We start from the raw sequence: 14,578 nt of genomic DNA, 5'->3' as shown, positions 1-14,578 counted from the left end.
GTCTATTTAATTTTTGATCTTATTCAGTCAAAAAATTAGGTAAAAAGAAAGCTCAGTCTAAAGATAATTTATATAAGATAATCGCTATTGAAAAGATAAATGGAAATTGACTGTCTCAACGGTTAAGCACTTAATAAGAAAAAAACAAAACTGCATGGAAAGCTTGCTAACTTGCCAGGAAGAGAATGCAAGTGCACATTGTCACCATGGATGGTGAGCATGATGTTGAGGGAGGTCATGAGAAACCCAAGGACCACAGTTTAACAATCGCACATCTTCAGGTCAGTCTCAAAAAGATCCATGAAATGGATCACAAACCATTTGAAAGGATGACCTGCAAAAAAAAAGCCATTTCTGAATACAATAAACAAACCCAAAAGTCATTGGAATTACCACTACAATGACTGTGAAACTGAATATTTGGCCCATACACACCATCGACACGTTTGGCGGCAAGAAAATAATTCAAGGAGAAGCGCGTCATACCTGCTGTCAAATATGTGCCAAACATGGCACTGTTATTTCAGATAAATGAATGACAAATTTATATTTCTACAAAATATGACTCTTTCTCATATGGTGACTTTTCCAACAGGCCAATTTTTTATACCAGGGGGTGCCAATAAATCATTGGGAAACATGTTTTTTGGGTGAACTCTCAACTCTCTCTCAACCTCGAATACAAATAAGTTTTCATTTTTAATATTTCCCCATTTTACTTCATTTTTTTGCTGCATTTTTTTCTGAATTCAGCATAGTGGATATATAATATATAAATAGTGGTCACTATTTTTAAAACAAAGACATTTACTGAAACTCCTACTCCTACTGTCTCAAATGTGAAACATGCAAAAATGTGTTTACCAATCAATCACACTCATTTAAAAGTCAAATTATTTTCTTTCAAAGCATCTTGTATGTAAAATAAAACTTATGGTCAGCATGTTGAAGCTTAACTTTTACTGACAAAAGCAAACCGTCTGGTTTCAACAAACCCATAGCAGTACAAATTCAATAACGCTACACATCAGCACAGATTATCCAGGATTTTTTAATTAATTATTCATTATTATTATTATTATTATTATTATTATTATTATTAGTCCAAGCAGTTATAATGTTTTACCTTATACTGTTTTGCCAATGTGTAGGTTAGGGTGGGGTTAGGGGGTTAGTCCACAGGCAAATTGAATGATTTTATGAACCCCAAATGTTCGCCACGTGTGAGCTTTGGTACAGGTGTGAAATTAGTTCCATGGATATGTGTTCTCTGAGTAGATTGTGTGTGTGTGTGTGTGTGTGTGTGTGTCATGTGTGTAGGAGTGTGTGTGTGTGTTATGTGTGTTGGGGGGGGGGGGGTGGAGGGGGGTGTGTGTGTTTTGGGTGTGTGAGTGTGTGTTCTGTGTGTGTTTGTGCGTGTGTATGTGTGTGGGGGGGGGGATGTGTGTGTGTGTGGGGGGGAGGTGGAGGGGTGTATGTGTGTGTTTGTGTGTGTGAGTGTGTATGTATGTGCGGGGTGGAGGGGTGTGTGTGTGTTTGTGTGTGAGTGTGTTATGTGTGTGTCTCTACTCCAGTTGGCAGAGGGACACTGAGCCCTCCCACAGATTAAACCCAGCACAGAGGGGTGTGTGTTGAGTGAAGTGTGTGTGGAATGTGTGCAGGAGGGTCAGTGTGTCAGTGTCAGAGACGCTGTAGAAGGACAGAGTGCCAGCCGGACGGTCCACACACACTCCTACCCTGTACACACACACTCCTGCACCAGCACCATCATCACACACTCCTGCTCTGTGGTAGGGGGAGGGGCAGACAGGTAGGTCTGTGGGGTTCTTATTGTGACGGACAGAGTAACTGTGTTTATCGCACCTCAGACTCCAGGAGTTTTTATTCCATCCAAACACACAGTCAGCATCCTGTCCTTTCCTGCCGATTCCTTTATATGTCACTGCTATATCAACCACTCCCCACTCAGACAGACTGAACTCAGCCTCCCAGTAACAGCGCTCACACACACTCTCTCTGCACAGAACCTGGCCCTCAGACTCAAATCTCTCTGGATGATCAGGATATGGCTCCTTTCTCCCCGGTGTGCGTGTCACCTTCCTGTTCCCCTCAGACAGAGACAGCTCTCTGTGCGCTGTGTTTGGATCCAGTGTGAGCTGACAGCCGTCTGCACACCAGAGACATTAATGACATTAATTATTATTCATATTCACCTCAATATGTGAGTGAGAGATTTTTTGGCAAAGTCTCACACTCACACACACACACACACACAGTACAGTGCGTATCTATGGAAAGTGTTCTGCATCAAAAAAGACTCACATTTCCTGGGTCCTGGTTTGATCCTGTTCTCTCCTGCATGTTCCACACTGTAAGAAACACAGAACAGAGTAAGTGTGTGTGTTTCTGTGTGTGTGTGTACTTACAGCACTGTGAGTGTGTGTGTGTGCGCGTGTGTGTGTACTTACAGCAGTGTGTGTGTGCATGTGTGTGTACTTACAGCAGTGTGAGTGTGTGTGTACGTACAGCAGTGTGAGTGTGTGTGTGAGTGTGTGTGTGAGTGAGTATGTGTATGTGTGTGTGTGTGTGTGTGTGTACGTGTGTGAGTTTACGTACAGCAGTGTGAGTGTGTGTGTGTGTGTGTACTGACAGCAGTGTGAGTGTGTGTGTACGTACAGCAGTGTGAGTGTGTGTGTGTGTGTGTGTGTACTTACAGCAGTGTGAGTGTGTGTGTGTGTGCACTTACAGGAGTGTGAGTGTGTCCAGTTTAGCAGCAGACAGCGCTCTCACTCCAGAGTCTCCTGGGTGATTGTATCTCAGGTCCAGCTCTTTCAGGTGTGAGGAGTTTGAACACAGAGCTGAAGCCAGAGAATCACAGCCTCTCTGTGTGAACCTACAGCCTGACAGCATGCAGAGAGAAGAACACACACCTTACAGCACATTCACATAAACTAACAGAGCTGTGTGTGTCACACACCTTACACCACATTCACATAAACGAACAGAGCTGTAAAACATTGACAGTGTTCCCCAAAAGTAGTAGGCCAAAAAGAAAAAGGTTTTTTTCTGATGCAATTTGGAGGCTTCTGGTGCATTTAATGCATTAAATTAATCCCTAATACATGCCTTTATTCTTGAGCATTTTGTTAAATTTACCAGTTTAAAGATGCCAACATCACATACAATTAAATCTTGTACTGCCATGAAACAAATTTGTTCAGAAAGAACGAAGAAAACATGGCAATGATAACTCTCTACTTGAATAAACAAAGTATTTTACAAAGCTCAATGAAATGGAACAATAACTCTAATCTGACTATGTATAAATTAAACTATTAGGTTTATATATTTAGTAATCCATGTCAGACTGACTCTTCCCAGTCCGTGTGAAGAGACACCAACACACACAGAAATGCACATACCCTGTACATACATACACACACACACACAAATGCACATACCCCGTATACACAAACACAAATGCGCACACATTCACACACACAAACACAAAATCTACTACACACATATGCATATCCACTAACATACACAGACCCCCTACACATATACACACTAACATACACATACTCCTACACATGCAAACACACACACACACACACACACATACAGTACTGCGCAGAAGTTATATATATATATTCTTATATACAGTGCATCCGGAAAGTATTCACAGCGCTTCACTTTTTCCACAGCCTTATTCTAAAATGGAATAAATTCATTTTTTTCCTCAAAATTCTACACACAACACCCCATAATGACAACATGAAAGAAGTTTTATTAATTTATTAAAAATAAAAAACTAAGAAATCACATGTACATAAGTATTCACATCTTTTGCTCAATACTTTGTTGATGCACCTTTGGCAGAAATTACAGCCTCAAGTCTTTTTGAATATGATGCCACAAGCTTGGCACACCTATCTTTGGGCAGTTTCGCCCATTCCTCTTTGCAGCACCTCTCAAGCTCCATCAGGTTGGATGGGGAGCGTCGGTGCACAGCCATTTTCAGATCTCTCCAGAGATGTTCAATCGGATTCAAGTCTGGGCTCTGGCTGGGCCTCTCAAGAACATTCACAGAGTTGTCCTGAAGCCACTCCTTTGATATCTTGGCTGTGTGCTTAGGGTCGTTGTCCTGCTGAAAGATGAACCGTCGCCCCAGTCTGAGGTCAAGAGCACTCTGGAGCAGGTTTTCATCGAGGATGTCTCTGTACATTGCTGCATTCATCTTTCCCTCAATCCTGACTAGTCTCCCAGTTCCTGCCGCTGAAAAACATCCCCACAGCATGATGCTGCCACCACCATGCTTCACTGTAGGGATGGTATTGGCCAGGTGTTGAGCGGTGCCTGGTTTCCTCCAAACATGACGCCTGGTATTCACGCCAAAGAGTTCAATCTTTGTCTCATCAGACCAGAGAATTTTGTTTCTCATGGTCTGAGAGTCCTTCAGGTGCCTTTTGGCAAACTCCAGGCGGGCTGCCATGTGCCATTTACTAAGGAGTGGCTTCTGTCTGGCCACTCTACCATACAGGCCTGATTGGTGGATTGCTGCAGAGATGATTGTCCTTCTGGAAGGTTCTCCTCTCTCCACAGAGGGATGCTGGAGCTCTGACAGAGTGACCATCGGGTTCTTGGTCACCTCCCAGACTAAGGCCCTTCTCCCCCGATTGCTCAGTTTAGACAGGCGGCCAGCTCTAGGAAGAGTCCTGGTGATTCCAAACTTCTTCCATTTACGGATGATGGAGGCCACTGTGCTCATTGGGACCTTCAAAGCAGCAGAAATTCTTCTGTACCCTTCCCCAGATTTGTGCCTTGAGACAATCCTGAGACAAAACTGTGGGACCTTATATAGACAGGTGTGTGCCTTTCCAAATCATGTCCAGTAAACTGAATTTACTACAAGTGGACTCCAATTAAGCTGTAGAAACATCTCAAGGTTGATCAGTGGAAACAGGATGCATCTGAGCTCAATTTTGAGCTTCATGGCTGTGAATACTTATGTACATGTGATTCATAATTATTTAATGTTGTCAATACGTTACATAACACAATCTGGGAAAAGTGAAGCGCTGTGAATACTTTCCGGATGCACTGTATGTATGTATGTACATCATCGGCGGAGGTAACCGCTGCACCGCCTGTCTCTCCTGTCCGCGGAAAGATGCCTAATCCTGACCCAACATCTTCATCTGACTCCGAGCCAGAGCCAGAGCAGACCACATACAAAAAGGCCAAAATATACTCTGCCTTTCGCAAAGAATGGCCTGTCCAATTTCCGTGACTCAGATATGATAAAACGGCCAACATTATGCGTTGCATTTATTGCAAAGAGTGCGGCCAAAGCATGGCTGGAAACAGAGCTTTTGCTGTCGGAGCATCGACGTTCCAAACTGAAACGTTAAAAAAGCACAATGTCTCCAAGAAACACGTCCTGGGCATGACAGGTGCGTGGCTGGCAGAGGAGCCCCCCTCCCCGCAGCGTTTCAACGCCAGGCAGTGGAAAACCGAAGCAGTGAGGAGTCAGAAATGATAATACAATTTAACACTGCTTAGAATATAGCCAAATAAGAGCTACATTTTACTAAACTTAAGTCCCAGATCATCATACAAATCATGGATTCAAAGTGTGGGAGTGTGAAATCGTCTTAAGCCGCATCTTGTACAACGGGAGACAGGCCAACATATTATTGGCCACGAGGTGGAGCATGGCAATGTTACAGCTGAAGTTAAGCAGAAATAAGAGAAGCAAAACATTTATATAGTTATTATTCAGATATGAATAATATGATATGATTGATTCAATAAGCATCTATAGTGCCCTAACTATGGAATCTGTCATTTCTTATATTCTGTTTGATTTTTTCATGATCATTTTCTCTGTTTTAAAGCCATATTGTCCTGTGGATGTTTATATAAAAACTCTTGTAGTGGCTTCAGGAGATCACCACTATCTCTTAAAAGTGGTTAGACATGCTGCCCCACTGCAACATGTCCGGTTAGAAACACAAGAGGATGCCACTGAATTCTCAACATTTTATTCATCACTGCCACACAGTTAGCACACACTTTCAGTTGAAGATGTGCTTCTGAAAGGAATAATTATCCAAAATTGCTAAAAAGTCATAGAAATAGGTCAATGTACAACTTTGTAAGCTAACTTGCCACATGATTGTAGTTGAGTAATAATGAGGAATAAAAATCTTTGTTTAGGCTACTGTAGCCGGAGCCGTTATAAAAGGCACAGATAAAATAAAGTGGCTGTCAGGAATGTGGGACAGAGGAACCAAGAGCAGACTCGGGGAGAAGGTGAAAACAGGCAGGCTTTAATGAACAGCGGGCAGATCCAAAACACAATCCAGAAACAGGTAATGGTCAAAAATCCAGGCAGACGGGTACATAAAGGGCACACAGAAGAGTGGTCGGATAACAGGCAGAGTTCAAGAACAGGAAGGCAGTCCACACAGACAAAGGCACAAAATATCTATTTCTTTTTTAATCCAAAAACACAAAGTCCAAAGCCAGGCAGAGATCAAAAACAGGAAATCCAAAATCAGAGCAGACCAGACGGAATTACAGGGGTGAAGGCACGGGGTACAGGAGGCTAGAACCGGGACAGGAAAATACAGGGACAGACTCAGAATACAGGGTATGGTGAACTAGTGTTGAGCAAGCGAAACATCTGCTGCACATATACCAGTCTAACAAGTAGAAACAAGAATCAGGTGTGTGAACTCGGGAACAGATAAGGAACAGGTGAAATAAATGACAAGAGACAGGAAGGAAGTACATATAAGGAGTGGGAGGCAGAGACAACAAATGGAGCACAGGTGAAACAAACAAATGAGTGAATGGAGCAGGAAACCGACTACGGAAAGCACAGAGGCAATATAAGGCAAAAATGCTGGGAGTCATAAAACAGATCACCGAATAACAGTTCAGGTCCCTCCACAGATTTTCGATGAGATTTAGGTCTGGAGACTGGCTAGGCCACTCCAGGACCTTAATATGCTTCTTTTTGAGCCACTCCTTTGTTGCCTTGGCCATATGTTTTGGGTCATTGTCATGTTGGAAGACCCATCCACGACCCATTTTCAGTGCTCTCACTGAGGGAAGGAGGTTGTCGCCCAAAATTTCCTGGTACATGGCCCCATTCATCCTCCCCTCGATACGGTGAAGTCATCCTGTCCCCTTAGCTGAGAAACACCCCCAAAGCATAAGGTTTCTACCTCCATGCTTCACAGTGGGGATGGTGTTCTTGGGGTTGTACTCAGCAATTCTCTTCCTCCAAACATGGCGAGTCAAGTTGATGCCAAATAGCTCTATTTTGATCTCATCTGACCACATCACCTTCTTCCAAGCCTCCTCTGGATCATCCAGGTGTTCTTTGGCAAACTTCAGACAGGCCTGTACATGTGCCTTTTTCAGCAGAGGAACCTTGCTGAAGTTCCATTCTTTGTAAGTGATGCCAAAAACATGGACCACCTCCGAATCAGTGCAAGTAGGCAAGAGCACCGATTGGGTCACAGCCGAGGAATGTCCAAATGCCAGCCCGACTTGCTCATCCTGCCAGCTGAGTGAATGGCTCTCGTCCCGACTGCAGAGCTTCTCTGCTCTAGCTCCCCAGTGGTGAAACGACCTCCCCATTGCTATAAGAACTGCTCACTCACTGCCCATTTTCTACCACAGACTCACCTCTTCACACTGTACCTTGACTCCTCTGCGGGAGTCTGCCAATCTATTCGCACTTCTCTTCACCAGTCTCAGACTTTGGCACGTGTTGTATTACCTACTTTAATCTAGGACTTTCACATGTGTATTTGTCTCAGTACTGTAGTTCCTGACCTTATTACTTACAGAGCTGGCCTATCTACCTTGGGTACTTGACTTATGTTCATTGCCTTATCGGACCTGTTCTGTTGTTTGTTCCATGACCTTGATTTGCACTTTGTTTTGTACGTCGCTTTCGATAAAAGTGTCTGCTGAATAAAATGTAATGTGATGTTTCGCAGAAATCACAGAATACATAACTTCCGTGACGAACACAGCCATAATTATTAATATAGAATATCGTTATTTTACTATATTATTTTATATTATAGCCTACTCCTCTGCCTGTAGTTTTAACTTATATTGATGCCAATTGCACATGATACTAGTTGGTCACTACAACTGTTTTTTTTTTAAAGCTGAAATGCTACGATGTGAATTTCACACATTTATTTTGAAAACGCCCCTGCATTTCGCTTTTATTGCCCCTTTAAAAAATTGTACATTTCCAACCCCGATTGAAGAATTTGTGTTTGTACTCACCCCAGTCTCTGCAGTTTACAGTGTGGGTCCTCCAGTCCAGCAGAGAGCACTCTCACTCCTGAATCCTGCAGCTCATTGTCTCTCAGCTCCAGATCACTCAGCTCTGAGTGAGGAGAACGCAAGACTGAGGCCAGAACATCACCGCAGCCCTCTGTGAGATTACACCAACCCAGCCTGTGGAGAAACCACATACACATGGACACACAAACAAACATTAAAATTCACTGGTGATTGTAATAATGTTCACCTTGGCAGTTCATACATATGTAATTTCCTATGTGCCTATGCATCCCTGAGTGCTACATACAAAAAACAGGGAGAGGGTTGTGTAAATTACATTCATAAATTATTATGAAATTATTTAATAAATTAATCCACCAAATTCTAAGGCAATTATTTAGCTTCATTAACCAACAAAAGATTAAGGTTTGGAACCTACTGCAAGTATTTCATTACCAAACATTTTCTCTATGATGAATCTGATTAGCAAACATCTGCAAACACAAGAAACAGTGTTTATATGATCACTGTGATGCACTTTATCCCCCGAGATACGTTCTTCGGTCTACAAACATATACACATTTTTTTAACAGTTATTTTTGTCTTGTAACCTTTTATATAAGGGATAGGTCCGGTCCATTGTCTCTATTGGTCAATTTGCGTTAAAGCCATGCCAATATCCACAATGTTTACAAATCTTTAATATTACTCTGCGTTTAGATCACCGTTATTTACTGTGTAACCTAAATTAACTTAATGTTATCATCGCGCCGCTAGTACCCTCCCAAAGTAAAACAAAATGAGTGATTTTAAAGTGTCCTTTCACCTTCTCAGGGATTTGAAAAGGAGTAGGAATAGGCAACATCATCGCATCAAAATGTCGGCAAGACCACCAAATCCTGCTGAAGCAAATGACTCATGATGACGCTATGAATTATTTCAATAACTGCACATTATCTGAATGTGTCCAGATAAACGTTTACACAAATAACTTGTGTCAGTGTCATCAGGTGTAACTAGCAAGCTACCTAACGATAGTGCAGTGGGGATACATTTTTGCAATAGCGTTAGCAATGCCGTTGCTTTGCAACCAATAAACTACTGTTCAGGAAGAATACATTTAACATGAAACATAGTTCCATTAAAAATACATTCATATAAAGTTTGTCTTGTCTTTCTTTTGTGAACATTTTTAAAGATAAATCTGGTAATTGTCATATAAAAGTGTTATGGAACTCAAACCTGTGGTATATCGTGGATATTGACACAGCTAGTGGGTGTAAATTGCCTAATCAACTAACCAAGTAATTTAAATATGATGATTTAGTAAATTTAGTATTCTGGCCATTCATTTTGATATATTCACTTAGCTAAATGAAAAACCACATTCAATTCAAAATTACGTTCTTCCCCATTGATTTGTGGCCTAAGAGTGACAGTAACCATGACGACATTGTTTAAAATGATAGCTGGCTCTGAGAAGTTTACTGTAAGCTTTGTTCATTTTCTAAAAATACAACTGTAGACAGCTTATAGCCATCACTCGTCAAAAAAAGTTCGCATCAAATTCTTCCCCTCCACTGTAGTTGTTGTGTATTACCTGAGTTTTATTCCCGTTAAACTATAAGCTACAACAATAATCAGATGGAGACGGACTTGAACAATACAAGGACGGTCATCCATTTATTTACTTCCAGAAACAACATGTGACCCGGAGGTCTCTTAAATCAGAACGGTTAGTAAGGGCACTAGCCAATAGGTGGCAGTAACAGAGTGTAACACCCAATACCAGAATATATGACATACTCCTCCCCACTTAATGGTGGCATCCTTAACCGCCAGGAACACATTTTGGGGGATTATTCTACCCCATTCTACTGGGTAGGTCACCACTATAGATCTAGGCGTTTTGGAGGCCGCCATTCTCTATGCGAATAGCGGCTAATAGCACTGCCATCCGGCTGATTCACGCTGACCGTCACCGGAACAGACCTTGGTGTGGGATATGTCGACAGTCCTGTCTCTGAAACAGCTGCAGGAGTGGGTCCTGAAGAAACAGGTTCCATAGCCTGCAGTGCCTCCTGGGTGAGTGCGGGCTGGGCTGGGCTGTCCAGCTTAGATGGCTCAGCACCAACCACAGATGGGGTTTCTGCAGGTGCTGTCACACCAGCAAGTAGTTGGTCAGTGTGTCTCCTCCAGACAATATCATCATTGGTCCGAACTGTATAAGACACAGGGCCAGTCTGTTCAAGGACTGTAGCAGGCATCCATTTTGGTCTGTTGTTGTAGTTACGTGCTTGGTCTGTTGTTGTAGTACATTGTCACCAGGGCGGAAGGTCCTTTCCTTTGCTCTTTGCTCACGTCTCTCAACCTGGGCTTATTGTTTCCGGTGAACGGTCTCTTTGGTCTTTGGTGGTTTCAGAAGGTCAAGGTTGGAGCGGAGCTGTCTCCGCTGAGCGACTTGTGTGGTTGTCCCTGTGAAGTTTTTCATGTTCTGAACAAATCTCTCAGCTAATCCATTGGTAGCTGGGTGATAGGGACTTCCGGCCACTTGCTGTGGGCATCTACCACCACCAGTAACATCCTCTCCTCACGTGGGCCAGCAAAATCCACATGAACATGCTGCCATAGTGCCTCTGGCCAGTCCCATGGATGGAGAGGGGCTGGCTGTGGCATGCAGCAAACTTGTTGACATGATGGGCATGTTCTTGCTGTCTCTTCAATCTGCCCATCGAGTCCAGGCCACCAAAAGTAGCTTCTGGCAAGCTCTTTCATGTGGACAATCCCACAGTGTCCTTCATGTAGCTGTTGTAGTAGCCTTTTCTGCAGCACAAGTGGGATAATCAGAAAGGAGACATCCTGCCTGCACCGAGAGCTCATTCCTTCTTGTGAGGTAGGGCTTTAGGTCGGGGAGATCCATACCTCCTCCGTTGATCTCTGCATCCATCAGCGTTGCTAGAACAGGGTCATTCCGGGTGTGCCTCTTTACTTGTGCAGCAGTGATGGGAGCTTCCTCCACTTCCCTGAAGTAGAAAATTCCGGCCTGCGGTGGCTCAGCACGGTCCACAGGCAGGGGTAGTCTAGAGAGGCCATCTGCATTAGCACGCAGCTCAGACTTGCGGTATTGTATATGTCATAGTCGTAGGCAGACAACAACAAGGCCCATCTTTGCATCCGTCCGGCTGCTAAGGATGGAATGCCGGTATGGGGTCCGAAGATTGTTGTTAGGGGGCGGTGGTCTGTCAGAAGAACAAACTTTCTCCCAAAGAGATATTGATGAAACTTCCTGACACCAAAAACAATCCCCAGTGCTTCTCGTTCTATTTGTGCATAGTTGCACTCGTCTTGGCTTAGTGTGCATGAGGCAAACGCGATAGGTCGCTCTTCACCACTGGGCATGATGTGAGAAACAACTGCCCCCACCCCATAAGGGGAAGCATCACATGCCAGTTGTAAGGGTAGTGTAGTGTCGAAATGTGTTACAACGTCAGACTCAAGCAGCCTTCAGAGTCAATCACATGTCCCAAATACTCAACAGAAGACTGGAAAAACTCACACTTTGATCTGCGGACCCTAAGTCCATATTCTTCCAGCCGCTGCAGTGTGGCATCCGGGTTCTCCAGATGCTCTTGCTCTGTCTTTCCGGTGACCAGTATGTTGTCCAAATAACATTGAATTCCGGCCGCTCAGTATCTGGTCCATCGCACAATTCAGATCCATTAAAGGTTCATGTGTGCGTCACTTGCAAATAAGCATTGTTATCTCCAAACAACTGCAGCATTATTAACTTAGTAAACATCTAGCCTAACAGGTCTTACAAACATGAGTTGCTGAATTGAAAAATTTCCTCAGCACTCTCCTAGGGACGCCGACTCCATTTCTCTCACCATTTTGTCTTCCCCAGAATTATGGGAATGGTAGTAAGTTCTATGGCTTAACCAAATTAATAACAACACATTACATGATTAACACAGATCACTATTGTAGGCTGTGCTATAAGGAAGCATATGCGCGCCAAAATGCAAATGCAAATCGGGAATTACATTCCATTTTGATTCCATGTACTTTAACACCATGTCATAATTAAAATTAAAATGCAAAAGCCATTTTCAGTTTCATTATGGCACGGATATACTTCCAAACAGCGACCAAGATGTTCAGTAAGGAAGCATTGAACACACTGACTAATCAGAAACACCTGTAAAGCTATTCGTTCCAAATGTTATGGTGCCCTGAAATCGGGGGACTATGCATAAAAGGGCTGTAATTCCTACACAGATATGGATGCAAATACCCTCAATTTAAAGACAACAGTCTGCACTTCAACGCCATATTCCATTACACATGCGCTGGAGTACCCAGCCAAAACAAATATCACTGACCAAATATTAACGGACTGCACTGTATATAGGTCAGGGCGGTTCTATTCACCTGTGGTACCTTCTCTTAAGCACTGTATCACAGGCAAATAGGGAAAAAATCCTTACCTTTTGTATCTTGACACTTTTTGAACATATGCTAATTCTCATGAAGAATGGAAAACGCACAAATTCACACTTATTTCTCCATGTGGATGAAGTCAATTCAGTGAAATTTTCAATTTCAATGTGATGAATGACTCAATAGCTCAAGAACTAATTTTAGTTTTATTGAATATTTATTGAACAGAAAAAAACTGATTTATTTTTGCAGGAAAATGCCCATTTTCCCCTGGTTTATGCCCACACCTTCTCATATCCTGGAGCTCCAACTGCATCACCCCACCCCTCAAACTGCTCACTATACTTTCCCTCATTTGAACTTCCTACCTTTCCAGCTAGTTTTTTGATTGAACTAAAACCGGTTCAACCCATCTGAATTACTCTAAAATCTCTGTCTTTGTTATGTTCCTGTGTTCTGTCTGTTAGTTTATCAATGTTTATTATTATTATTCTTGTAATTTAATATTTTTCATATTCATGTCTGGTGTTGTTTATATTAATTCGTCTTTGCACTCGTCTTCCCCTGTGATGTCTGAGTCTGAATGTTGACGAGCTCAGTCACTCGCCTGTCTGCGTGCCCCACTATTCTGGTGTTTATGGTAGTTCCGGGGTTCAACCTTACTTTCAATCTTGCATTCCTTACTTCCTGCTTTCTCTCCATTTCATGTTTGTACATAGCACTAATATACTAATTCCAACGAACATAGAGCCCTTAAAAGAGCCCTTGCAGTTATCTGGCCCTTTGGCTCTCTTATCAGGGTCAATCACCAACCGCTAACTGCAGCACCAAAAGCAAAAAAGTCCTGTTCTGTACGGGGGAATGAAGTCTTTACAGTCAGCAGAATAGTCCTGTTCTGTAGGTGGGAATGAACTGTATTGTGAGGAGTACAGCTCCCCTTCATCAGAGAATGGGGTAAAATGAAGGATTCGATCCGAATTCATAGCAGGTAGTGAACAGTGGAGATGGATGAAGACTAATGTGAGACATACCTGAAACATTTTACTATGCAGGTGGTCAGTCTTTTACCACATCAATCAGACATCCAGCATCCAGTCATCACCTGTGCGCTGATACTACAGACTCCACTGAAACCTTACATTCTGGTCAGTAACCACAAATCTGCCAACCATAAGACTCATCAGGTTTTATCCTGCTTTTCTTTGCTGTGATAGTGGAGTAAGAAGAGAGGGATGAGAAGAATGTGGAAAAAGAAAGAATGCCGATGGACAGAATAGTAAACAGAGAGAACAAGCGTTTCATCATTTCACTGCATAAAGCCATAATCACTCATTCTATTTCGTTAAGGTCGCACAGAACACCGCACTACTCACCCCAGTCTCTGTAGTTTAGTTTGGACTCATCAGTCCAGCACAGAGCAGCTCCACTCCTGCATCTCCCAGCATATTGTAGCTGAGGTCCAGTCTCTGTAGTTTACAGTTTGGACTCATCAGTCCAGCACAGAGCAGCTTCACTCCTGAATCTCCCAGGTAATTGCAGCTGAGGTCCAGATCTCTTAGGGGTGAGTTTGATGACTGGAGAGCTGAGGCCACAATGTTACAGGACTTCTCACTTAGGCCACAGCTGTTCAGTCTGTAAAGAAGAATAAATATATTATAGAATAAAAAGGTTTGGTAAGATCTGAAAGATAACATCTTTCAGAGTGGACAGTGAATTAGTTTGCAGTGCGGTGGGACATTTGGCACAGCTAAAGGTAAGATGTAAAATACAGTGGGCTCAAGAATTATTGGCACCCCTCACCAGCAATGCACAAAC

The 14,578-nt window shown here is 42.9% G+C and overlaps 1 pseudogene; it reads right to left on the bottom strand.

The window, feature by feature from the left end:
• Positions 1 to 1,565: 1,565 nt before the first annotated feature.
• LOC133119049 (protein NLRC3-like) overlaps positions 1,566 to 14,578 on the bottom strand; it is a 41,090-nt pseudogene continuing 28,077 nt past the window's right edge.

Source organism: Conger conger, chromosome 19, assembly GCF_963514075.1.
Source record: "Conger conger chromosome 19, fConCon1.1, whole genome shotgun sequence".
Taxonomy (NCBI): domain Eukaryota; kingdom Metazoa; phylum Chordata; class Actinopteri; order Anguilliformes; family Congridae; genus Conger; species Conger conger.
Note: the sequence above shows the minus strand (reverse complement) of the source record. Positions and strands in the feature narration are given on the sequence as shown.